The sequence below is a fragment of the Podarcis tiliguerta genome (assembly GCF_965153285.1).
Source record: "Podarcis tiliguerta genome assembly, chromosome: 17".
In the NCBI taxonomy this organism is placed as follows: Eukaryota; Metazoa; Chordata; class Lepidosauria; order Squamata; family Lacertidae; genus Podarcis; species Podarcis tiliguerta.
In genome coordinates, this window is record NC_139550.1 from 20629013 (window position 1) to 20654894 (window position 25882).

The 25882-nt window shown below is 44.3% G+C and overlaps 2 long non-coding RNA genes across 3 annotated transcripts in view; one reads left to right on the forward strand and one right to left on the reverse strand.

The window, feature by feature from the left end:
- Positions 1-996: 996 nt before the first annotated feature.
- The window catches only part of LOC310668018, a 66843-nt gene continuing 41957 nt past the window's right edge, over positions 997-25882 (forward strand). For both annotated transcript variants that reach the window (XR_014506547.1, XR_014506548.1), the window contains exon 1: positions 997-1287. This is a non-coding gene — a long non-coding RNA (uncharacterized lncRNA). The remainder of the gene's footprint in view (positions 1288-25882) is intronic.
- LOC310668012 lies at positions 13536-15190 on the reverse strand. Its single transcript, XR_014506540.1, has 2 exons — positions 14972-15190; positions 13536-14304 (listed from the first exon to the last, which is right to left on the reverse strand). It is a non-coding gene; the product is annotated as an uncharacterized lncRNA (long non-coding RNA).

Below are 25882 nucleotides of genomic sequence, written 5' to 3' on the forward strand. Positions count from 1 at the left end.
CTTGTAAATGCTCTGTCTGCAAAGTTGTTTTTCAACATGTGTGTCTTTAACCATGTTATAAACAGGCCGTTGCCATTCCAAGGGAATGAGGGAGGCGTTCATGGCGAGTTCCGGCACCTCTTTTTCTAGAGAAATAGCACTGGTTATAAACCGTATTTACCTGTACAGAGAGGATGATCATCCACACAGTGCAAAACGCTTAAGGATTAATTGTGCACGATACAAGTTTATATGCAGATTCTTAATCCTGTCTACATAGCAACCACACAAGTCTCTTGTGCCACAAGCAGAATTTTGCAGTGGAGGAGACGGCTAGAGACAGAACTCTCCTTTTTGTTTGAGAATGCAGCTGAGATTGAATAAATCTGAAATCTGCATTGGAATTAGAAAGTGTCAGTGTCTCAAAATGAGAAAAAATGTGTGGCAGCTCAAGTTACCCCCCCCTCCCCTTTTCCCCTTCTTTGGGAAAAAAATGATAATTATATGGCAGTGTTTCTTTGCCTTAATCTGTTTACAGAAATATTGAGAATGCATTACACAAACTGAATAACTCCCCCATATCTTTGTACTCCAAAATTTGCAGTTAATTAAACTAATTTGTCTGTTTTTGTGGGTTGGAAACTCTTGCTGTCATCCTTTCCAATCACTACTTATTTAAATTTCATCCTTGGCCAGTTTCATGATAATGTTTATCTGCTCCAGAGGATTTGAAATGAGAGCAATACACTGCCTTCCCATTTAATTTCTTTCTTAAAGCTGAGAAACCCAAGCATCAACTGGCCAGTTAGATAACACAATTTCGCTTGTAGGTTATTTGCTTAAGATAGCTGTGGGCTAATTTAATTCCTGAGTTACTTATTTACTGGTTCTGTTAGGGATTCCCTGCAGTTAAGAATGAACTGTGCACAGACTTTTGTAGAAAAGGGGGGGGGGAAAGAACACAATCTGGAAGTTTTGTCCTAGAGGATCAGGTAAAACAAAAAGAGAAAAGAAAGAGAGGCAAAGAGACAGTTTTGAGGGGAATAAATTGCTTATTTTCCTATTAGCATGCATCTAAACTTCTTCCACTTACCTGAACAGAAAATTAATTCTGAATTGCTTTGCATATTTAGTGTTTGGAAATATGTACTTTGCATAATGGAGACATAAAGAAAAGGGCACTTTTATGCCAAAGTGATACCTCAGAAAAATAAGGATGCCAGACTAATGCTTTTCTGCTTTCAAACTGCATATTTTCCTCTCCTGCTAGCCAGAAACACCAACAGATAAGAGAAACAGGAAACCAAGGTATGTGCTGTTCTGGTTTTTGTTTATTTCAGGAAGCTTTATAGATGGTGATAAATTAATTTTCATTTTGTTACATTAATCTGCAAGGTGGGTAATTAACCTCAACTGTTGTACAAAAACAATGGAATGGGGCCCAGATATTGATTTGTGCCATATTTGATTGTTAATGGCACAGTAAATAAATAGCAGCAATATCTGGCGCACAAAAAGTCAAGAAAGCCAGGCTGATCCATGGCAGTGGGGAATCAAAATCACTCAGATCATACCTTCATTCAGTACCCCATGCTGGCATTTTTTACTCCTCCACCCCTCTGGTTTGGATAACATCTGGGTCAATGATGGTGAATTTTATGAACCCCAAAGCTTGTGAACTATTTTTAGTTGGTCCAAATAAAGAGATTGCCTGTCTGTGGGTTTTGAAACAATACCAAGCAAGTGTGGCGCATTCAAGCCACCTCACAAAACAAGCTGAGTACTTTCATTCCATACACAGCACAGCAACCCAGGTCATGTGGGCGGGGAGGGGGGGTTGCAGTGATTTTTAGGAAGTCATTAGTTTGCACCAGGCGTCCTATTGGGAAGACCCAGTTTTCCGAGTGCATGTTCTGGAAGTTGGGCAATAGGGGCAGTACAGGATTCCTTTTGGTGTACCGACCTCCCCGCTGCACCAAGGATTCCCTGCCCGAGCTGCTTCAGGTCGTGGTGGATGTTTTCCTGGAGACACCTAGTTTGATTGTCGTAGGGGATTTTAATATCCATGCCGACACGACCTTACAAGGAGCCGCTCTGGACTTTGTGGAAAGCATGGCCTCCATGGGGCTGTCCCTGAATAAGTCTGGCCCAACCCATAGCCGCGGACATGCCTTGGACCTGGTGTTTACCTCTATGGATGTTGGTGATCTGACACTAAGTAAAAGCGAAACGAAAGAAGTGCCATGGTCAGATCACTTCCTGGTGCAACTGGACTTCTCTGCGACCCATCCCCTCTGCAGGGAGGTGGGACCAATTCAGATGGTCCGCCCCCGCCACTTAATGGATCCAAATGGTTTCCAGAGAGTGGTAGGGGATGCTTTATCCCATGTTGATGGCCTTTCAGCTGATTCCCTGGTGGCCCGCTGGAATGTGGAGTTAACCAGGGCTATTGACTGTTTGGCTCCGAAGCGCCCTCTCCGATTGCATGGAGCCTGGGCAGCCCCGTGGTTTTACACTGATCTGAGGGCAATGAAACAATTGTTGAGACTAATCCAGAACGCGGCAGCTAGACTGGTGACTGGGAGCGGCCGCCGAGACCATATAACACCGGTCTTGAAAGACCTACATTGGCTCCCAGTACGTTTCTGAGCACAATTCAAAGTGTTGGTGCTGACCTTTAAAGCCCTAAACAGCCTCGGTCCAGTATATCTGAAGGAGCGTCCCCTCCCCCGTTGTTCTGCCCGGACACTGAGGTCCAGCTCCGAGGGCCTTCTGGCAGTTCCCTCACTGCAAGAGGCCAAGTTACAGGGAACCAGGCAGAGGGCCTTCTCGGTAGTGGCACCCGCCCTGTGGAACGCCCTCCCATCAGATGTCAAAGCGATAAACAACTACCTGACATTCAGAAGACATCTGAAGGCAGCCCTGTTCAGGGAAGTTTTTAATATGTGACATTTTAGTGTATTTTTCATCTTTGTTGGAAGCCGCCCAGAGTGGCTGGGGAAACCCAGCCAGATGGGCGGGGTACAAATAATAAATTATTATTATTATTATTATTAGCCATCATTTCCCATGTTATACAAATTCTGAGGTCTTATATATACAAACACATAAGTATATAAACCAAATGTCTGAAATGTTAGAATTCCTGCTCCATGATTTCAGTCATGGGATTGTTGTCTATCACATGATGGTATATGTTTTGACTCCACAGAGTGGGAAGTGACAGAGACAGGATGTTTGTATTACCGTGTTCCGTGAAGTGGGACTATTGTCCTTTGTTCTTTTTCTTTGCTGTCTGATGCTAGAGAGAGAGGGAGCCATGTTGCAGTGCTCTGTGTGTGTTTATATGTAAATAAAGTAGATTAGCCAAAATGCTGAGTTGCTGAGGTCTGTTACACAAGCTGCAAAGACTCTGCGGATCCCTAAGTGTGCTGATGTTTGTTGGCATCAGTCACTGTGATGTTCGGGCTGAAGAAAGCTTTTGAAGCTCCTGAACAATCGACCAGGAGGGAGGGAACATGCCAGTCGGGCATGTGTCTCTATCAGGGTCCTACTCAAGTGTAGGACAAGCTCCTGACATGAAATAGTACAGGAGAACAATCATGAAGCCATTTTGACTCTCCCAATTTGACCTTGAATATTTTATCTGCAAGGAGGAAGGAAATGGGAAAAGCTTTCCAATTGTCTTTGGACTGTAGGGGCTTACACCTCCCCTTTTCAAATACAGTCTGACGGAAACCAGAGCGCATGGAAATGCTGTTTTCCTTCCCACTGCAGTGGTACCTATTTATCTACTTGTGCTGGCTTGCTTTTGAACTGCTAGGTGGGCAGGAGCTGGGACAGAGCAATGGGAGCTCACCGCATCACGGGGATTCAAACTGCTGACCTTCCGATTGGCAAGCCCAAGAGGCTCAGTGGTTTAGATCACAGCGCCACCCGTGTCCCCACCAGACTCAGTATTTTGCGGGCCCTTCAGTCTCATGCCAGCAAATTTAGGGTTCCACAAACACTCTGGTGCTCTGACACAACAAGAAGTTTTTGGAGATAGGAAAATGATTGGAGAATTAGAGTGTAAAACAGAAATCACATAACAGGCAGCTGAAACCTACACACAAACAAATCAGGATGAATGCTCAATAAACAGTGGATATCATCTAACCTCCAGGCAAACACCTTGTGTTGTTTAGTCATTTATTCGTGTCCGACTCTTCATGACCCCCTGGACCAGAGCACGCCAGGCATTCCTGTCTTCCACTGCCTCCTGCAGTTTTGTCAAACTCATGTTCGTAGCTTCAAGAACACTGTCCAGCCATCTCATCCTCTGTCGTCCCCTTCTCCTTGTGCCCTCAATCTTTCCCAACATCAGGGTCTTTTCCAGGGAGTCTTCTCTTCTCATGATGTGGCCAAAGTATTGGAGCCTCAGCTTCAGAATCTGTCCTTCCAGTGAGCCCTCAGGGCTGATTTCCTTCAGAATGGATAGGTTTGGTCTTCTTGCAGTCCATGGGACTCTCAAGAGTCTCCCTCCAGCACCATAATTCAAAAGCATCAATTCTTCGGTGGTCAGCCTTCTTTATGGTCCAGGTCTTACTGGACAACCTCCAGGAAAACACCTTATGCTCAATGAACAGCAAGTTTCATATAACTTCCATGCAAGCTTTGTGCAAACAGGTCAGGATGAATTCTCAATAAACAGGTCAATTGGAGGCACTCCTTGTGAATTCCTGACTGAGGCAAATTGGGGGTTTCCCAGTCTACTGTGGAAAGTGCACCAGCTTTCCATACACAGTAAATCATCAACGCAACACAGTGCTTGTTTGGTAAGGGATATAGGATGCCTAATCTATGCAGATGTGAAATGATTGCATTCATTGACTACTTGAGCCAGAATTTTTTTTAAAAGGTCTGTTCTTTCAGAGGGAGCTAGCCCCTGCTCAATGCAAATAATAATCTGACAACTGTCATTTCTTGAGGCTGGGAGGTTGTTGTTTTCGAAACACAAAGGGGCTTTTAAAGTGATGGTGTTTGTCTCAAACTGACCAAGATATCTCAAATAACAATTGCTACCATGACTGAGGTGAGAAGTCTGGAAATCCTGTCCTGAGAGGATTCTGCTGTTTCTCAGATTAAGGGATCTGGATAAACTGTATAAACATCCCTAGTGTTTGGGGTATCTTTGCACAGAGCTTTGATACAAATGCCCCCAAACCTGGGAAGGCATGAAATCTGAAAAGCGATTTTGTGGCTTTGATGTACCTACTTTAAACCTTTTGTACTCAGTGCCTTTTGGTATTCACGATATGCAGCGGAAGCTGGTTCTCCTCAAATACTAACATATGCTATAGGCCAAGATTACCTAAAGTCACCAGTGATTTTAAGAATACTAATAAATCATAGAGCCTTCTCCCAACCATAGCTCCCAAAGAACTGGTTCTTACAAGTCTAATCTGAGATGGCTCATTCAGTAGAGCATGAGACTTTTCATGTCAGGACTGTGGGTCTGAGCCCCATATCGGGTGAAAGATTACTGCATTGCAGGGGGTTGGACTAGATCAGGGTTTTCCCCCAACTTGGATCTCCAGCTATCATTGGACTACAACTCCCATCACCCCTAACTAGCAGGACCAGTGCTCAGGGATGATGGGAATTGCTGTCCAAAAACAGCTGGAGATTCAAGTTTGGGAAACACCAGACTAGATAGTTCATAACTTTGAGAAGATCACTGCCAGTCTTTTTACGACAATTGGTAGATCACTGCCAGTTTTTCTATACTGTGAGTAGATCGCAGACTGTTGGGAGTTGGATGTCCCTGCCTTACACTGTTCTCTGCTGGCTTTTCTTGGCTTGGTCCATGCTGATTGCAGACCCTCAAAGTATCCCTATTTTCCAGGGATGTCCCTGATTTAGAGAAGCCGCCTCAGTTTCTGATTTGATCCCAGAATGTCCCACTTTTCCTTAGGATGTCCCTATTTTTGTTGGAGAAATGTTGGGTGGTATGGAGTTATCCGACCCCTAAGCCGTCTGAAGGCAATCCTGTATAGGGAAGTTTTTATTTTAATGGTTAATGTTTTGTTGTGTTTTTATATATGTTGGAAGCTGCCCAGAGTGGCTGGGGCAACCCAATAAGATGCGTGGGGTACAAATAGAAAAATTATCATTAAGGAATGGGACGTCCCTATTTTCGTCAGAGAATTGTTGGAGGGTATGTGATTGCATGACGATGCCCTGCTCTTTTGGAAGATATAAACCACCCTAACATCTACTTTAAAAAAGAAAAAATGCTACATGGCTCAGGAGATTTGTTACACAGCATTAAAACAGCCCTTTTGAATGAGTTTCCTTAAGTTGTTTTGACATCACCTTCCAGTATAGAGTTGGCTGTGAGAAGAGCACCCAAGGACAGAGCTTCTCTGACATGTGGCTTTCAGAGCCCCAGGTAATCTTTATTCACCTCCCATATGTATGCTGCAAAGCAATCTGTCCCATGGACAGCCAGGGGGAATCTATGAACTCCATGTCCTCCTCCTTTAAAAAAAATAAAATAACACATTTATTTCCATTTATCCCCACCCTCTACTAACAAGTATATTAGAATCATAGATTCATAGAGGTGGAAGAGACCACAAGGGCCATCGAGTCCAACCCCCTGCCAAGCAGGAAACACCATCAGAGCACTCCTGACATATGGTTGTCAAGCCTCTGCTTAAAGACCTCCAAAGAAGGAGACTCCACCACACTCCTTGGCAACAAATTCCACTGTACTACCAACAGAGGCATTGGATTCTTAGGAGGTAACCCAAAGTAGAACAGGGATGACTATCAAATGCAGAATTTCTCATCAGCTTAACCTCGATGTGTGGAGCACCTCCTACTGTAGGAGGAAGTTCAGAGAGTCCGACATGGAATGCATGTACAGTGGTACCTCAGGTTACAGATGCTTCAGGTTACAGACTCCGCTAACCCAGAAATAGTACCTCGGGTTAAGAACTTTGCTTCAGGATGAGAACAGAAATTGTGTGGCGGCAGTGCTGCGGCAGTGGGAGGCCCCATTAGCTAAAGTGGTGCTTCAGGTTAAGAACAGTTTCAGGTTAAGAATGGACCTGGCGAAAACCAGAGCAGCGCATGGAAACACCATTCACCTTCCCGCCGGAGTGGTACCTGTTTATCTACTTGTACTTTTTGACGTGCTTTCGAACTGCTAGTTATTGCATAGCTACCTTAAAAATCCAGCCCCCTGACTTTGCCTTATTTACTTCACTTTTGCTGCTTTAAGGCACAGTTTCTCTGTTCCTTCCCCAATGGAGGTTTTGTTTACTCTTGACGCTTGTGGGATTATTGATAATTGAACTCTTTTTTTAGGCAATTGTGTTGTGATAAGTTCCCAGGTGAGCAGTCTTGGGATGACTCAGGCAGGCTCCCCATCCGATGGCACCATGGCGTTTTCACCTGCCTGATTACACGGCACATCAGAGAAAGGCGTTGATGCTACCTAATTGGCAGGATTTATGGCACTTTTGCCCTTTGAAGATTGTAGCCCTCGCAGACATCGATTGAAGTGGAATCTTAAAAAAGAAAGCAGGAGAACAACCCAACATCTTATCCTAATTTTAGGATCCAGAAGCACAACGTGTGTTCCTGGTGGATTAGCCAGGAGCTTCTTCCAGCAGTTTCAGTGGCTTATTAAGAGAGAAAACTCAATACACCATTCTCTGGCCTCTGCCACTCTCCCCACATTTGGTATCTGTAGGTACACCTCCAGCTACACACTTAAAAGTGTTTCACTCGGACTGCACTTTATAATTTAGTTGAACAACTTTTCCAGGCCAGTTTTGCTCACTTTTTTTTCTACAATTTTTATTAAATTTTCTGTTTTACATTTTAGAATATTCATTTAAACAAACTTAAAATATCAGTGACTTCCCTTCTTCTTTTTCCATGGTTCTTTTTGCATAACATAAATCCCTGCATATCTTACATAAACTCAACCATTCAGTATTCCATTATTACATCCATCAAAACTTATTTACACTGTTGAATTTATCTAAACGCTGCCCATGTTTTCATATATACACAATTTCCCCCCATATATTCAATAAACATTTCCCAATCTTCTTTAAATGTATGTTCTTCTTGTTCTCTTCTTCTATATGTTAGGTCTGCAATCTGCTCATATTCCATCAGTTTAAGTTGCCATTCTTCTTTAGTTCACTCATTTTCCACTTTGGGGCTAACAAAACAGGCCACAGCACTGGCGTACATAAATAACCTTTTTTTGACACTGGGGAATTTCCATCTGAATTATCCCCAACAAAAAGGACTCTGTGGGGAGGGGTTTGGGGGGGGGGAGTACTTTAAAACATTTTTTTTCAATTCATTATGAATTATTTCCCAATATTCTTTTCCCATTTTACAGGTCCACCACATATGATAGAATGTACCCTCAGCCTCATTGAGACACTTTTGCTCACTAATCTGGTAGATAAAAACAGGGCATGGCAGTTATATATGGATACAGTGGTGCCCCGCAAGACGAATGCCTCGCAAGACGGAAAACCCGCAAGACGAAAGGGTTTTCCGTTTGCAGAGGCGCTTCGCAAGACGAATTTCCCTATGGGCTTGCTTCGCAAGACGAAAATTGACGAAAATTTTCGGGGGGGCTTTCGCTCCAAAACCCCTTTTTCTGAAGCGCTAAGCTGCTAAAAGCATTTTAGCAGCAAAACCGCTAATCCCTTAAGCCTTAAAAAGCCGTTTTTAGCCCTTAAATCGCCAATAGCGCTAATAGTGCTACTCCGCTAATGGGCTTGCTTCGCAAGACGAAAAAACCGCAAGACGAAAAGACTCGCGGAACGGATTCTTTTCGTCTTGCGAGGCACCACTGTATATTTAGCACATTCCCATCCTGCATTTCCTCCAAGGTGTCTTTGCCCCTCTGAGGTAGGTTAGACTGAGGTGGTGGTGACTGGCCCAAGGTTACCAATGGTCGAGTGAAGATTTGAACCCAGCTCTCCCAGGTCCTAATCTGACACTCTAACCACTATGCCACCCAGGCTCCCTTCACACAGGCTCTTCAACAAAGCTAGAAATGAAAACAGAATGAATAAATCGAAACTCCATTTGTATTTTTTGACTTATCTACCATCCCATCCCTCAGGACAACCTTGGAATTTCCCCCAGCATTAACCCAGAATTCAGTAGAGACTTAAAGGGGAGGGAGCAGAAAGAATAAAGAAAGACAAGAACTAATCTAATGGCCCAGGAGAAAATAATAATAATTCAATATTCTTCACCAGTCCCACCATCCCTGGAAAGGACAATGCTGGTGTAAAGGTAGTTGTTGCTGTGTTGGAGGTTAAATAAAATATCAGTATATGAAACCTGGTTTGTCTTGGAAAGAAAACACATAAATGGCAAGGGTGCAAACATATGTACACTTATGCTGGAGCAGACTCCACTCAACTCTTTGGAACTTTATGAGTAAATATAAAAGGTAGAAAGGTAAAGGACCCTTGGACGGTTAAGTCCAGTCAAAGACAACTATGGGGTGCGGTGCTCATCTCGCTTCAGGCCGAGGGAGCCAGCTTCCAGATCATGTGGCCAACATGACTAAACCACTTCTGGCACAACGGAACACTGTGACAGAAACCAGAGTGCACGGAAACGCCGTTTCCCTTCCCACTGCAGTGGTACCTATTTAACTACTTGCACTGGCATGCTTTCGAACTGCTAGGTTAGCAGGAGCTGGGACAGAGCAAAGGGAGCTCACTCCGTCGCGGGGATTCGAACCGCCAACCTTCTGAATGGCAAGCCCAAGAGGCCCAGTGGTTTAGACCACAGCGCCACCCACATCCCATGAGTAAATATGCATAGGGTTGCAATGCAAGTCACAAACTGGTCACAAGTCTAGCCTTTTAATTGTTCATACTGAGCACAAAACAGCATGAAAGCAATGGTGCCAGTTATTTAGGGACTATCGCACAGGATTACTACTGTTTCACAAAGCACACACACCACCTGCACACACACACACACACACGAGCACTAGAGGTGTCACATTCTCCATTCATATCCCAGTGATTGCTCAGAAGCCCAAAACATCTCACAGAAACAGCCATTTTACAGGGAGGAAGGCAGTAAACCCATTTTACTTGTCACCAAAGATGCAGATTTATTCTTCTTTTGACATGTAACCTCCAGGATCAATGCTTTCCTTTCCCCCCAGGTAAATAAACAACATGCCAGTGTACTCCTTCCTGAAACTACGAATGATCAATGTCCACTCAGTGTTGTGTTGACCCACTGCTGCTAAATTGACCTAAACAACCGTCTATTGAGCAGAAACATCTTTTCCAGACCTGGCCAAATGGTCTGATTAAGAATCCATTGAGTCGCTTCCTTTCTTTATACACCCTACTGCGAAAAGAAAAACCACTTTAAAATTACCTTTGTCAAGCGGGAGATCTAGCTAGAATCGCCACTTTGTTAGTTCTTGATTGAGCTTAATGCTCCTAGAGGCAGGGTTGTCCTTCAACTTAGCCAAGTTCCTTTTTTTTTTTTTTTTTTTTTTTTGTCTTATAAGGAAGACACATCCTGAACCCTGAGGAATCTTAGCAGGGAGATGCTCCTAACATCTGCTTAGTGGGCAGGCTTCGTTCCATATAGCCAGAAGGATCCGTATCTGTTTGCATAATGGCGGGCTAGGATGGTCGTTTGCTTTAGCAAGAAATGCGTAATCCTGTTTTGTACAAGAGCTGTTGATAGTACGAACTGCAGTAAGCTATAAGAGCACACTTACTACTAATGATAGTTATAATAATAATTCCAGTTTGTTGGGAACTAATTGCATAAATATCTGCAAACAATATACAGCAGTAAAATAACTAGGAAGTTCTGAACCACAAGAACAAGCAAAGCATCATAAAACATCAAGATACATAAAAATGCAACCTAATTAGAGTATAGAAGCATAAAAATGTCACAAAAATATCGCAGCATGCACACAGTTGCCAAACTCGTTTTCCTATACATTCAAACTACACAAAACTAATCAAAACTCACAATCTCCAAACATACTATGTACGGTATTTTTCGCTCTATAGGACCCACCCGACCATAGGGTGCACCTTGTTTTAGAGGGAGAGAACAAGAGAGAGAAAAATTCTCCCCCTCTCTGCTCAGCGCCCCTTCAGCGAAGCAGCAGGAAAAATGGAGCACCTTCCATTTCTCCTCCCACTTAGCTGAAGGGGCGCTGCACAGCTCTCCCTCTCTGCTGAAGCCAGGAGAGTCTTGCTCTCCTGGCTTCAGCAAAAGGAACCTGAAGCCTCCGGAGTGCAGCGGGACTTCCTGCTGTGCTCTGGAGGCTTCAGGTGGCTATCCCTGAAGCCTGGAGAGCAAGAGGGGTCGGTGCGCACCGACCCCTCTCGCTCTCCAGGCTTCAGCAAAAGCAACACATAGGCTCCAGAGCGCGGAGGGAGCGCTCCCTCTGCGCTTTGGAGGCTTCGCGTTGCTATCGCTGAAGCCAAGGAGCCTGCATTCGCTCCATAGGACGCACACACATTTCCCCTTAATTTGGGGGTGTGTCCTATAGAGCGAAAAAATTGGTGTGTGTCCTATAGAGCGAAAAATACAGTAGTACCGGCACCTCTTTCTGTTGTTGCGAAAAAGTGTGGCACTTACTATAACAACTATATGGTGAGTTTCTAGGAAAAGAGCACCCTGCAAGTAACTAATAATCAACCAATATGTATGTACCGTATTGTACTCGAGTATAAGCCGATCTGAATATAAGCCGAGGCACCTAATTTTACCACAAAAAACTGGGAAATCTTATTGACTCGAGTATAAGCCGGTTCACCACACCACAAACCTCCTGGTGGGCCAGAGTGCATGTGCGTGCGCATGCGCACACAGCAGAGGGGGCTTCTCTCTCCCCCCAGCCCCTCCCATCTCCCTGCCTACTTAGGGTGCTGCTGAGAGGCGGCAGCTGGTGGCGGTGGCGGCAGAGAAAGAACAAGCAGCCCAAAAGGGCTGGCTGCTCGTTCCTCTGCCACCGCCAGCTTCTGCCCCTTGCAAGGGCAGGCACAGGAGCCGCGCTTGGCAGAGCAGCAGCAGCATGAGCGGCAGCAGCAAACAGCTTGCTCCAATGAGGGGCTGCTGGAAATGAACTCGAGTGGGACCCTCACTCGAGTATAAGCTAAGGGGGGCTTTTTCAGCATAAAAAATCTGCTGAAAAAGTCTGCTTATACACGAGTATATACGGTACATAAAAACAAGTCAATAACAAGGCATAGGATTTGACTGCAAATATCTATAGCTGGCAGCTTGATCTGAACAAATTGGACAACAGAGCAAGTTTAGGATTTGCCATCTCTTGTAACTGTGTAAACAAGTTCTTATTCACACATATCAGGGGGACTAAACCATGGTCCTCCAGATGTTCTGGGACTTCAACTCCCTTCAGCTGTAGCCAGCATGGTAATGGTCAGGGATGAGGAGAGTTAAAGTCCAGCAGTCCAACTTTAAGCTTTGTTTCCCTCTGTTTTAAAAAAAAGCAGCTAGCCTCAGCTTAAATAGTCACAGAATCCATAGTATGCGCAAGTCCACCTCTTCACAATCTTGTTCCTTCATTGCTGTTCTGAAGACACAGTAGAGAGAGTGTCTACACTGGCTGGCAGTGACTCTCAGGGGTTTCAGACTGAGGTCTCTCCCAGCCCTTCTTGGAGATGCTGGGAATTGGACCAAGGGCCTTCTGAATGCAAAGCAGATGGTCTACAAATGAGCTACGACCCTTGGACTACTGCAATGCCCTCTACACGGGGCTACCTTTGAAGGTGACCCAGAAACTACAACTAATCCAGAATGCGGCAGCTAGACTGGTGACTGGAAGTGGCCGCCGAGACCATGTAACACCGGTCCTGAAAGACCTACGTTGGCACCCAGTGCGTTTCCGAGCACAATTCAAAGTGTTGGTGCTGACCTTTAAGGCCCTAAACAGCCTCAGCCCAGTAGACCTGAAGGAACATCTCCACCCCCATTGTTCCCTCACTGTGAGAAGCCAAGTTACAGGGAACCAGGCAGAGGGCCTTCTCGGTAGTGACACCCGCCCTGTGGAACGCCCTCCCACCAGATGTCAAAGAGATAAACAACTACCAGACATTTAGAAGACATCTGAAGGCAGCCCTGTTCAGGGAAGTTTTTAATGTGTGACATTTTAATGTATTTTTAATCTTTGTTGGAAGCCTCCCAGAGTGGCTGCGGAAACCCAGCCAGATGGGCCGGGTACATATAAATTATTATTATTATTATTATTATTATTATTATTATTATTATTATATATTCAACACAAGAAAACAGTTACAATTTGTTGTTGACAAAGGACAGCTGGACATATAAAGGGCCCCATGACCTTCAGTAGCTTAGGGCCTCATCAAACCTAAATCCGGCCCTGGTTAAGAGAATATGTTTCAGAACAGCATCCTACAGGCATTGGTTTTCTTGCCTCAGTTCAGCTGTTGTCTTCAAGTTTCTTTAGAGTTTGTACTAATAAAACGGAATCAAGGTGCTTATAAGGGAATGAGGCAAGTCCTGTAATTCAGCAGGTTATAGGCCATAGTGAACTATGATGTGGACTTCGTTTCCAAGACACACACATGATGGAAAACTGGGAAATATCGATGAACATGTCGTGAACCCAAGCAATGTTGACGTCCTGCATCAAAGGGATCCCACAGAAGAAACAGTTTGAACTGCAGTATTCATGACGAAGACAGTTTTTGGGAAGCAGAATTGCACAGCCATTGGAAGATAACTAGTTGCAATTGTAGAAAGCAAGGCAGTAAATCCATTTTCCATTTCCTTTCTGGACCTACTAAAGCCGTCACTGACTTATCAAGTCACCAGGCTGGTCAAAAAAGGCATAACAGGTGCAGGAAGGCAGACATAAGTCAAGGTCTCTGGTAGGAGCATCACAAAAGACCCTGACAGTCAGAGATTTGACAGAGCCCATCAACCTGTACTGCAAATAAGTGCAGCCCATTACAACCCCCAATTCAGCTGCAAAAAGTTTGCCTTTTCCCAAAGCCAGGCTAAAAAACATAACTGCAGCATTCCAAGTATGTGGTTCTGACAAACACTTCCTTGATTTCAAGAACTTTGAGGACTGGCCTGCCTAATATCTCTCCTTTCTTTTTTGGGGAGGTGTCTGTTTTTTCTCCTCCTTTAGAAAACACTGAAGACGCAATATGCGAAATGAGGAGCCCAGAAGAAAAGACTGCCTTCATCCTGGCGAAAACCTCACATGAATATGTACTGCCCGAGCCGTCGAGTTCAACACTAATGTTAAGATAAAAGGGAGAAAGAAAGAAGAAGCCATTTACCTGTCATTTAGACTGCTACATTTCCAGATCCTGTTAAACACAATAATTACACTGCAAATTGGCATTGAGCAACAAATGTAGCAAAATTGCAGAGCCCGACTTTTTATGGTCCTTCTCTTTTTTCCCCCCGCAGATTTTGTCTTCCTTACAATCGGTTTCCAGGATAATTGTGCCTCCCTTTGTTGAAAATGATGACTGTACTTACGTAGTGCCCTCAAGAAGGCGAAACTGCATGCCTCAGTGAATTCTATCATCATTTCACCCCCTAATGAGAGAGATTGTTTGCAGGCAGATGAAATTAAATTGTAAGCTCTATTGACTTCAACAACAGGTGCCATTTGTGAAGACCCAAAGGGAACTATTGAATTGTCAAAAAAGATTTAACTCTTCCCAGCACAGAGGCATCAGATAATATTTCCTTGGTGTTTGCACATCACAAGGCATTAGCTCACGTAAACATCCACCACTAATAGTGGAGGCAATCGTATCACTGGGAAAATGGCCAAAAAGGATTGAACCAACCGGGAACAGATTGTCTTCAGTTTCCTGATTTTCAAGTTGCAGCCATCAAGGAAGAACAGAATGAAACCGAGGAAGAAACAAGCTTAAAGCTTTTAACTTACCTAGGTCTAAGCCCCACTGAATTCAGCAGGACTTACTTCTGAGTAGGTCTGGCTAGGATTGTGCTGCAATTCATTCTTTCCAACTGTTTGAAAAGAAAACAGAAACTTGTGTGTCGAGGTCCCCAGGGCCACCCCAAATAACTCACACATCACACAGAAATTTTGTTTAAGGTTTTTGGCATAATTTTGGCCACAACTTTATTAAAATACAAAAATGTGAGTGGTTGCTTAGGTATTGGTTGCAACTATCTGCCCCCCAGTCATTCCGCATGCCTGCGAAAGTCAGAAAAGGGGAATACGCTTGGGGGTAGCGACGGAGCAGGGAACCTGCCCTCAGCCCTCCCCAAATGCAACCAGTGGCTCTTGCATGGCCCTAGCCCCTTGACAGGGTTGGACGAATGCAATAGTGAGCCCCTGTATTCCTTTAACGGAATCCCTTGCAGCAGCAGCATTGGAGGGGCAGGCACAACGAATCCATGTCCCTCAACCAACCAAACCATAAACCAATGCCTAACCACAACCTTACAAGTTGTGATGATTTGCTACGCAGTAGGCAAAAACCAAATGGCCCCAGCCAATCACCCAGATGGACAAAATTCCTACCGGGCCCCTGCCCCAAAAGCAGATGACCCCATGACAGGCATAGCAAGGTCAAAGCGAACAACCCTAAATATAGGGGGGGGGGGGAATCTGATGCACGTGCAAAAAGAGGAAGTTCTATGCCTCGTGCAGGGAGTTTTAGCATTTCTGGCTGTCAATCATCAAATGGCAACGTTAACTTCTTCCCAACAAGGGAAGCCCAATCACAACAGTGGCCACGATCAATTAGCCCGCCCCACAACTTTGGAGTGTCCTGTCTGCCTCCACCGCAACACGTGCTCTCCATGAAGGAGAACACACTTTAACTGTTGCTTTGGGCTGAGGAGGAGAGAAGGGGAAGGGATTTTCATTCAGAAAGAAAATGTAAGGAAATTCTTTTTAAAGGTTGACTCCAGGTATTGCCCATGTCAGATTTTTTTTTTCTTGAAGAGAAGTTAAAGAGCATTGAAGACACTGTGCAATCCCACCAATTGGTCAGGGACATTGAGATTTGTAGTCTAGCAACTTCTCGACAGCCACAGGCTCCCCATCTCTTACCTAGATACTGTATTCACTTCCAACCCACAATGCTTGAGATCATCCCATGAGATCTACACGTTCTCAATTTGAGTTCCTGACAAAGTTTTTCCTCAACAGTCATTGACATATCAACCTTCCAACTACGATTTTCTAAAGTGTTCTTGGACTGTATCATCATTCTTCAAAACTAATCAAACATTAGCCTTGCTTTCTTCACCCAACCCAAAGTCCAAGAAGAAACAAACTAGTCCTCTGAATGTTTTTCACTTCTTGTTAATTCCTGCCCTTGTCAGAGCATTGCAATCTTCCTGGAGAATCCTCCCCATTTTGGACATAATTTGATATTTGAGTGATGTGAAGAACAATTAAATACTTATGCATTACGTAACATCAAACGTCTCCTTGGAGATGAAGTATATGCAAATGATATTGTCTTATGGTCATGGTTAAAATTATTTAATTTCAACTTGAAAGTGGAGAGATTTTGCAACAGCATGATATATTTAATCCAATGAAATAATCAAACTAGTCTTGTATCACATTAGCGGCAATTTATCTCTCCTGCCAGAAGGGGAAAATATATTCCAGCTGCAATAAATGGATTTATGTCTCCCATAACTATTTCTTTCTGCTGAAATATTCCACATTCATTTATTTATGGAAAGTGTTTTTACCCTGTTCTTCAGCCAAAAGGGCTTCCACAGTTGCTTAGGTAGGATCAATAAAGACAAGACAGTCCTTGCCCATAGGCATGCCATCTAAAATACATGACACAAAAGGAAGAGGGGATGGCAAGGGGAGAAGAAAAAAGAAAACTCACACACCAATCCTTTAAAAATGTTTCTTCTAATGACCATCTTGAAATACAGAGATGGTAGCTCTAAACATCAAACAGAAAGTGACAGCTGTAGCATCTCTGTGGGAGATGATTGTAGGGAATGTTTTCCTGTTCAAGTGTGACAACTCAAACTTTGGCTCCTCCTTCCCTCCCTCCCCCAATTTTACTCATTGGTAGTTATTACAGCCAAAATAGGTCACCTGCCTGCAGCTGAAGCTGGAAGAAAGCTCTTGAAGGAGCCATGATCACAAGTCACATAGGACTCCTGCGACATATATCCAAAGATGTATGCCCGCAATACAAAAGCAGAATCCAAGCAGAAGCTAGGCATTGGAGGTGTGGGTTTCTAAGCTACTTTATTATGTACAAAACAGAACAAAAGAAAACATGGCTCCTCTCTCCTTCTTCATCTCTGAGAGAGCAGAAAAGCAATAGTACAACATAATGGAACAATGTAGCTCATGGGTAGGCAAACTAAGGCCCAGGGGCCGGATCCGGCCCAATCGCCTTCAAAATCTGGCCCGCGGACGGTCCAGGAATCAGCATGTTTTTACATGAGTAGAATGTGTTCATTTATTTAAAATGCATCTCTGGGTTATTTGTAGTGCATAGGAATTCGTTCATTTCTCCGCCCACACACAATATAGTCCGCCCCCCCCCCCATGCAAGGTCTGAGGGACAGTGGACCGGACCCCTGCTGAAAAAGTTTGCTGACCCCTGGTGTAACTGAACTTCCGTTCTCATGACTCCAACAGTATGGAATGTCAACACAGACATGTGATGAAAACAATCACACATCCTGCAACGGAGAGGGATGAAATCCCAACACTTTTTATGGTGCATTCATGATTACTTCTGCTCATGATACTGTCATGACATACCCAATCCCCTTTCAAAACAGTTTGTGCCTCCAAAAGTTTTGGGCTTTGTTTCCAATTAGTGCACATCCCGCAACTGCCTACTCAAATCCTATAGCTTTTCTATCACAAATGTTCTTGTTGTTTTTCCTCTGGTCCGGTATAGCCCCTCCAGAAAGCAAGAATGTGCTAGCACTGGGGAAGGACCACAGAACAATTAATAAAGCCACACACCCTGAGGTTAACTCAGGATTGCCTCGAAGGCTTGCCTTCGAAAAGGCACCAGCTACCAATAGAAGAGCAGAGCGTTTTCACTCTTTGAGTAGATGCGGACAAGGGCACCCTAAACAGAAGGAACTCCTGCATACACTGTTATAGAACATATTTTCTTTGCTGCCTAACAAAGCTTTCTTTTCTTTCACCGCTGCTCACTCTCAGAGCCATTTCACACACAGAAGGGCAGCCTGTCACATTACCTGGTGCAGAACAGGACTGGAAACCTGCCAAATCTGGAGCATGTGAGCAGGGGTGTAGAAATGCATGCAGTGCTATTTTTCTATAAAAAGAGGTGCCAGAACTCACCATGAGCACCTCCCTTGTTTTCTTATAAGAAAAAGAAGAAGAGTTTGTTTTTGATATCCCGCTTTATCACTACCAGGAGGAGTCTCAAAGTGGCTAACATTCTCCTTTCCCTTCCTCCCCCACAACAAACACTCTGTGAGGTGAGTGGGGCTGAGAGACTTCAGAGAAGTGTGACTGGCCCAAGGTCCCCCAGCACCTATCATTTTTTCTGCCCAGCAACTGGGAAAGACCAGTTTCTTTCCACCCAGGCCCAAGCAACTGGCCAAGTATAACTCACTCCTGGAAAGTAGTAAAAAGCTTTGTGCTTGCTGGTAACTAACAAAAGCCCTTTCTCCAGTAGCTGATCCTCAGATTCATTCCATTATTCACCGGCAGAAGGGTAGGGGGGGAATTTATGGCCTGCATTTGCACAAAAATCATGGTTTCCTAATGCAGGTTTAAATAGACAACCAGCGGGTTTTCTGCATAACAAGTATTTTTTTGCCATTTTTGTGTAGCAATGGTTGAGTATGTATGAGCGCACACAGGAAGACAGAGCCTGGAGAGGCATGCGGGCATAACTATTACAGGCATTGTCTCCTGCCTCCTGGGGACAGCCCAACCACCAAGTCACGCTCCTCTCAAATAGCAAGCGGGTTGCGTGCTACCTGGTGAGATAATGCCTGTTTCATTCGGGTAAGAAGAAGGAAAATGTGTTAATAACATCTCTGACATTTAATGATGTTCCTTTCATTTTTTAACACATCATTGCACAGATATTGAATCCATTCATTTCGGTAATGGACTCGACTTCTGCAAAGCGTTCCTCCTCTTAAAATAAATAAATAAATAGATGCAAACAACAAGGGGGAGGGGGGAGCAGGGAGCGGGTGCAAATTGCAACACAGGGCTCTCTCTTGCCCTTCCACCCCACCTTATATGGCATTTGGCATTTGGCAAGCTGGGCTCTATTCCATTTGGTTCCCTCCGTCTCTGTGAAATATCGATTTCGCACCCCCTATATTGCTATCGTCCGGTTTTCAAATGGAACTGCATGTATGTCAGAGCCTTTCAGTTCAAAATAAACTATTTTCAATTATACTGATGTAGCTGAAGTCCAGGGGAGAGAGAGAGAGAGGAATATTCAATGTCACACTTTCGCCACCCCCAGGCAAAATCATTCCTCTTAGGGCAATGCAGAAACATAGGAAGCTGCCTTATAATGAGCCAGACCATAATGAACCAGTTCATCTGGCTCCATGTTATTGTTATAAGAATTCAAAGGTCCGAAATATAAAATAAACGTTTGTAAATGTACAAGGCAAACACAAACGTAAGTATATAAACCATGTGTCTGAAATAGTACAGGAGAGCAATCCTGAAGCCATTTTGATGCTCCCAAACCATTTTGACTCTCCCAAATTGACCTCAAATATTTCTCTGCAAGGAGGAAGGAAATGGGAAAGCCTCTCCATTGTCTTTTGCTTACGAGTGCATTTGTGTATGAATAGGTTGAGCTTGTGACCTGGAATCAGGAACTAAAGTATTTACAAAAGAATGGCCAGGCTGCCCAGGTAAAGCAATCAGTGACCATTAACAGATATCCTGGCAAAGAGGATTTTGGCTGCAGACTACCTCCTGTGATGTAGACTGCCCCCTTCTGTGATGTATATATGATGTTTTGGGGGGTGGTCTTGGGCTACAGGGTGGGCAATTTCAAAAGTCTATATAGGGGCTGAAGATAGGATTGCCTGGCGAGCTCTGGTTCATGGGGTCAGGAAGAGTCGAACACAACTAAACAATAATATAGGGGCTTGCGCACCATTGCTCTGGGTTCCTCCTCCCTCCTGCATATGGTGAGTGAGGACCCTGTTGCAACAGTTTAATAAAGTTCAGGCTTACCAGCTGCTTTGCTTCTCAATATTTTCTGGTTGGCCTATGTTATTTTCTCCTACCGATAGGAAACCCACTTAAGGACTCTATATGGGCTCTTGGATACCCCATAAGGGAAAGGGAGCAGTTTTTTTCTATAACATTAACTACATTGACTAGTGTCTACCTAGTGTCAGGGGACGATCCCAGTCCTGGAGATGCCAAGAATTCGACCTTCTACATGCAAAAAAGATGCTTCACCTCACCCACAACTGTTTTGTTTTGTTTGCAAAATCCTTTTTCCACCCTCACGTGTATTGCAGATATTAACATTGTGCAGTTTGAAGAGGCCGGGAGCATAAGAACTGACTCTTTTTGGGAGAAATAATTGCCCGGACCCATAAAAATATTCAAACTGTTACCTGCAGAACTCTTCAAAAACAGAACGTAAGTATCAAAGACGCATCCAAAATATCCATACAATATCTTATGCTGTCCAGCACAGGTTCAGCATCTTAGAAATAAAAGGTAATGCCAAAAATTTTAAAAAAAACCTATGTCTCTCTCCCCTATTCCAGGCTGCTTTAGTCTCCCCGAGGCCATGTAGCTTCTTGGACAGCTTTGTTCTGTTGCGTTCCGAGAAAAACTAACAGCCGCCACCCTTTCAATATGGCGAATTTGCAACTCAGTACCTTTGTCACCTGATCTAAGGTTACAACGCTCACATGTTAGCTAGTAGAAAACAATTGTTAGTTCATTTTCAACTCGGCAAGAGCTCAGAGTCCACTTAGAAAACCACTGTGGGGAAACCTCAGTGTTAGCAATACATATTTAGCCATTTTTTTCATTTTAAACCTTCATTAATACACACACATTTTCCATTTCTGTGTCAATGAAACCAATTATACTTAACACCGTGAGTACAGCTTCATAGTCTGTATGACACAAGGACCTGGTCTCCATTGTGAAGTCATGTTGCCATGTGCTTCCTCCATTGGCACAAAGGAGTTAAACACTGGAGCATTGTCTCTCTCCATGTTCTATGAGCTCAGAGATGTGTTTTATTAAGAAACAAGCTAACCAAAAACCTCGGGGGGGGGGGGCTTTATCCTGCAGTTCTTACCTGACCTTTAAGATTTTAAGTAAGCAATCATCTCTGGGAATGCTGATGTAATCCATATTTTATCTGCACATAATCCTTGATTATACCTTCTCAGATACCAGTTTAGGTCTTACACCTTTTCCTTCACATTCCTCCTCTCATTGTTGACCACCTCCAACCCAGGCAATAGAGCAGATGTTATCTTCAACAGTGGTAAGCATGCTGAGGACCTTCAGTGAGCAATAAGAGGAAATATGAGAGAGTTCTGATCATATGGCACATGGTGCCATCCATTGTGCCTGAACATGTTCAGTATAGTTCTAGCACATTTTGTCAGATCCTGAGAGGTTTGCGCCAGAATACCTAGCCCCCCTTGCTACCAGTTGGTCCCAAATTCAGATAGGTAGCTGTGTTGGTCTGACACAGTCGAAATAAAAGAAGCTTATACCTAGAACAAACTTAGTTGGTCTCTAAGGTGCTGCTGGACTACTTTAATTTTTTATTTCGAGTTGATGGCCAAAGGCAGCATAATTTTGGAGAAAATTTGGCCAATGTAGAGCATCCGGATATAAGGAATAAATAGAACTAATTGATACAAAGGACATACAGTGGTGCCTCGCAAGACGAAAAGAATCCGTTCCGTGAGTCTCTTCGTCTAGCGGTTTTTTTCGTCTTGCAAAGCAAGCCCATTAGTGGATTAGCGCTATTAGCGGTTTAGCGGCTATTAGCGGCTATTAAAGGCTTAAGGGATTAGCGGATTAGCCGCTAAAAGGCTAGTAGCAGCTTAGTGCCTTAGAAAAAGGGGGTGGGGAGCGGAAAAACCCCCCAGGAATCGCAAGATATTTTCGTCTTGCGAAGCAAGCCCATAGAGAAATTTGTCCTGCGAAGCACCTCCAAAACGGAAAACGCTTTCGTCTAGCGGGTTTTCCGTCTTGCAAGGCATTCGTCTTGCGGGGCACCACTGTACAAACAGAAGTAATAGCTGGAACTGATAGTGCTCAGACAGAGGTAAAACATACCCAGAAGTGGCATATTTGGGGCAATATTTGACCAATCTAATTATAATAAAAGACATTAAGACAGAAGTGATAGATCTGATCATAAGGAAGTGCAAGAAAACCTTTTCATTTGAGTGAAAATGGTAATGTGATCTTATATTCAATGGCTAACTGACAAAAATATATATATTGAAAGGGATCAGTGGTGCTTATTTCCCTGTGCTGATGCACCCCCCCAAAAAGGGTGCTTAATCACATTTTGAAACGAAAACCCCACACCAAATATTTTGCATTTCCATCAGTGCAAGATTTGCCACCTATAAACTAGCTAGGAAATATATCCCAGCAGTTCTGGCCAGATTCTGGTCCCTCAGATGATCACGCCAGCTGCCTTCAGAAGAATCCGACAATGAATATTGGCAGCTTGGGGAAGGAATGGTCTGTGGAATTTAAAAGCAATCTAATTTGGACTAATGGTGAAAGCATCACCAATCTTATTTGAAAAGCCTGAATATAATGTGATGGGAGTGGGATTCCCGGAACCACTCCCTGTACAGTCTCCATGTAAACTAGAATAAAGATTAAACCTAACCATTTGGAGTGGGGTTGTGGAAATGAACCTGGATTCCCTGTTGCATCTATGAAACATCTGCATACTCACAGAAGAGAACACCATATGTTCATCAGAGGCAGCTGACCACAGCCTTGAATAATATTTCAAATCCCACAATCACCCCAACGCTGCAAAGTACATCTGGGTACAAATGAAGCACCTCATCTATATCACAATGTGCGTCAGACCCTGCTGAACATTTTGCTTGCACCTTTTAATTAGGGTTGCCTGTGGTTTAAACCACTGAGCTTGCTGATTGGAAGGTCGGCAATTTGAATCCCCGTGACAGAGTGACCTCCCGTTGTTCGGTCCCAGCTCCTGCCAACCTAGCAGTTCAAAAGCACGTCAAAGTGCAAGTAGATAAATAGGCTCTGGCGGGAAGGTAAACGGTGTTTCCATGTGCTGCTCTGGTTTCGCCAGAAGCGGCTTAGTCATGGTGGCCACATGACCCGGAAAAACCGTCTGCGGACAAACGTCAGCTCCCTCAGCCAGTAAAGCAAGATGGGCGCCGCAACCCTAGAGTCGTTCGCGACTGGACTTAACTGTCAGGGCTCCTTTACCTTTTTATACATCTGGGAATTCCAGGACATGTCCTCTTTTGGGGGGTCCTACATGCCCATTGGGGGGGAGTGTTTTACATTTTTAAGCAAACATCCTGCATATTGAGGTTTTGCTTTTTTAAAAAAAATGTGTAAAAAAAAGCTCAACAACTTGTTGTGTCTGGATTTTTACCTCTTAAAATATGGCAACCCTATTGTCAGGGGCTGGACTGAGGAGGAATGTTTGGTGCTGCCTCCCTTCCCCTGAACCTAATGGAGTCCGATCCTAGACTCAGTGGCGTAGCGTGGGTTGTCAGCACCCGGGGCAAGGCAAGTAATTTGCGCCCCTTAACCCGTGGATTTGCACCCCCTAACCCTAACCCCCAGATGTTGCGCCCGGTGCGGCCGGCCCCTCCTGCACCCCCCACGCTACGCCACTGCCTAGACTGCATGGCACAGATGTCTAGCCACTTCCAGTTCCTCAGAATTTGCCGCCTGAGGCAGCTGCCTGACTCTGCCTCATGGAAGGGTCAGTCCTGCAGTTCTCATTCCAGGCTGTGGAATGAGCCTGTATTGGAGTAACCAGCTCAGGGTCTTCATGGACCAAACATCCCTGACAACGCAAGCATAAACCAAGCTAAGAAAAGTGACAACTAGTTGTATGCACCAGAAATAACATTGCCACCATTGGTGAAGTGATAAAGGGAGGGTTTGTTTGTTTTTGTTTTTTTGGTAGTAACGCATAGCTGGAGAGTAGCTGTTTCTATTTTGCTACCCTGGCTGGCGAGTTTTGTGCACTGCTAGAGCTCAAGTCTTCTAAATGGCGCATCCCTGTTCCACCCTCACATTCATCTCAGAGGGAGAGGTGCTTCTCAGCACTTGCCCTCAATTTGGTTTTATCATCCTCATGCTGTCATCTTTGCACTATCAATAATTGATCTTACAGTATCAGATCATTTAGTGATTGCATTTTAACTTAGATTGCTAATCCAAAATACCTCCAAGCATTTAATTAAATTTTTCCCTTTTAAAGCAGTTGCTACATGGTGAGTTTTAATGATAGGCTCCTGCTCCTGATGAATACATATTACTCTGGTTAGTGTTAATGAGGGTTGCCTGTACGGAACAAGAAAAAGCTATTCCCATTGGATGTCGCAGTTAAATAAACAATACTCAGGATATTTTCTCCTCGACTGTGCCTCGTCGGCTGGTTTTTCATTTCTTCCACCCATCCAGACATTCTCAGGGAAGGAAGAAATGTTGCAGGAGGTTACGACACTTTGCTTACAGGACATCTGGGGTAAAAATACTGTTACAGAAGTTAGGTTCCTCCCCATCTCTGTCGAGTGGTGGGAAAAGCCCATGGGATTCCAGATACTTACCCAGTGTCTGTGTTCCTTTGCAAAACTGAAGCGTGGTTGAGACTGTCATACCTGTAAGAAATATGGTTTATTCCCCTATTTACACCTTCAATCTGCATGGAGTCCAGATCTTACAGCACAGTTATTTTACGAGGGGCTTCTCCCCCACAGCAGTGTAGCCCTGGAGTCCAAGGCATCTGTCCCAGCCAGCCTTCAGCCAGCCTGCCCAAGATGGATCCCAGTCTCTCTTCCTTCCCTTCTTCTTCCCAGAAACCCTTGTTCAGGACTCTCTTCCTATCACTTCACACTCAGTTACCCTGACAACTTTTCAAACCCTGTCTCTGTTCACACCTCAGGGCAGGGAGAAAGGACAGTTCTCTTGCATTGCCAATGGCCCTCAAAGGCCCTGTATTGTTCCTTAATAGCCCTAGCTTGGCCAGGTCGTTTTCCATAGGCCAGCTTAGGAATTCCTCTGCAGCTTGTATTTCCCCCTTCACATCCCAAATAATCAAAATCCTACATTTATTGATTTCTAGGATTTAGGGGGGGTGGTGCTGTGGGTTAAACCACAGAGCCTAGGACTTGCCAATCAGAAGGTTCGAATCCCTGCGACAGAGTGAGCTCCCGTTGTTCGGTCCCAGCTCCTGCCAACCTAGAAGTTCGAAAGCATGAAGTGTAAGTAGATAAATAGGTACCACTCCGGTGGGAAGGTAAACGTTGTTTCCGTGCGCTGCTCTGGTTCGCCAGAAGCGGCTTAGTCATGCTGGCCACATGACCTGGAAGCTGTCTGCGGACAAACGCCGGCTCCCTTGGCCAATAAAGTGAGATGAGCGCTGCAACCCCAGAGTCGGTCATAACTGGACCTAATGGTCAGTGGTCCCTTTACCTTTACCTACCTCTCCCAAAGCTTTAACAATACCATGGTGAACATCCCGATGCATTTACACTTACTGTTTTCTTACTATTTAGTCACACGGTAAAAATGAGTCCACCTTGTGTAGAGAACACAGGACACCCCTGGCTCCTTGCTCTTTGAACACAGATCCTCCTG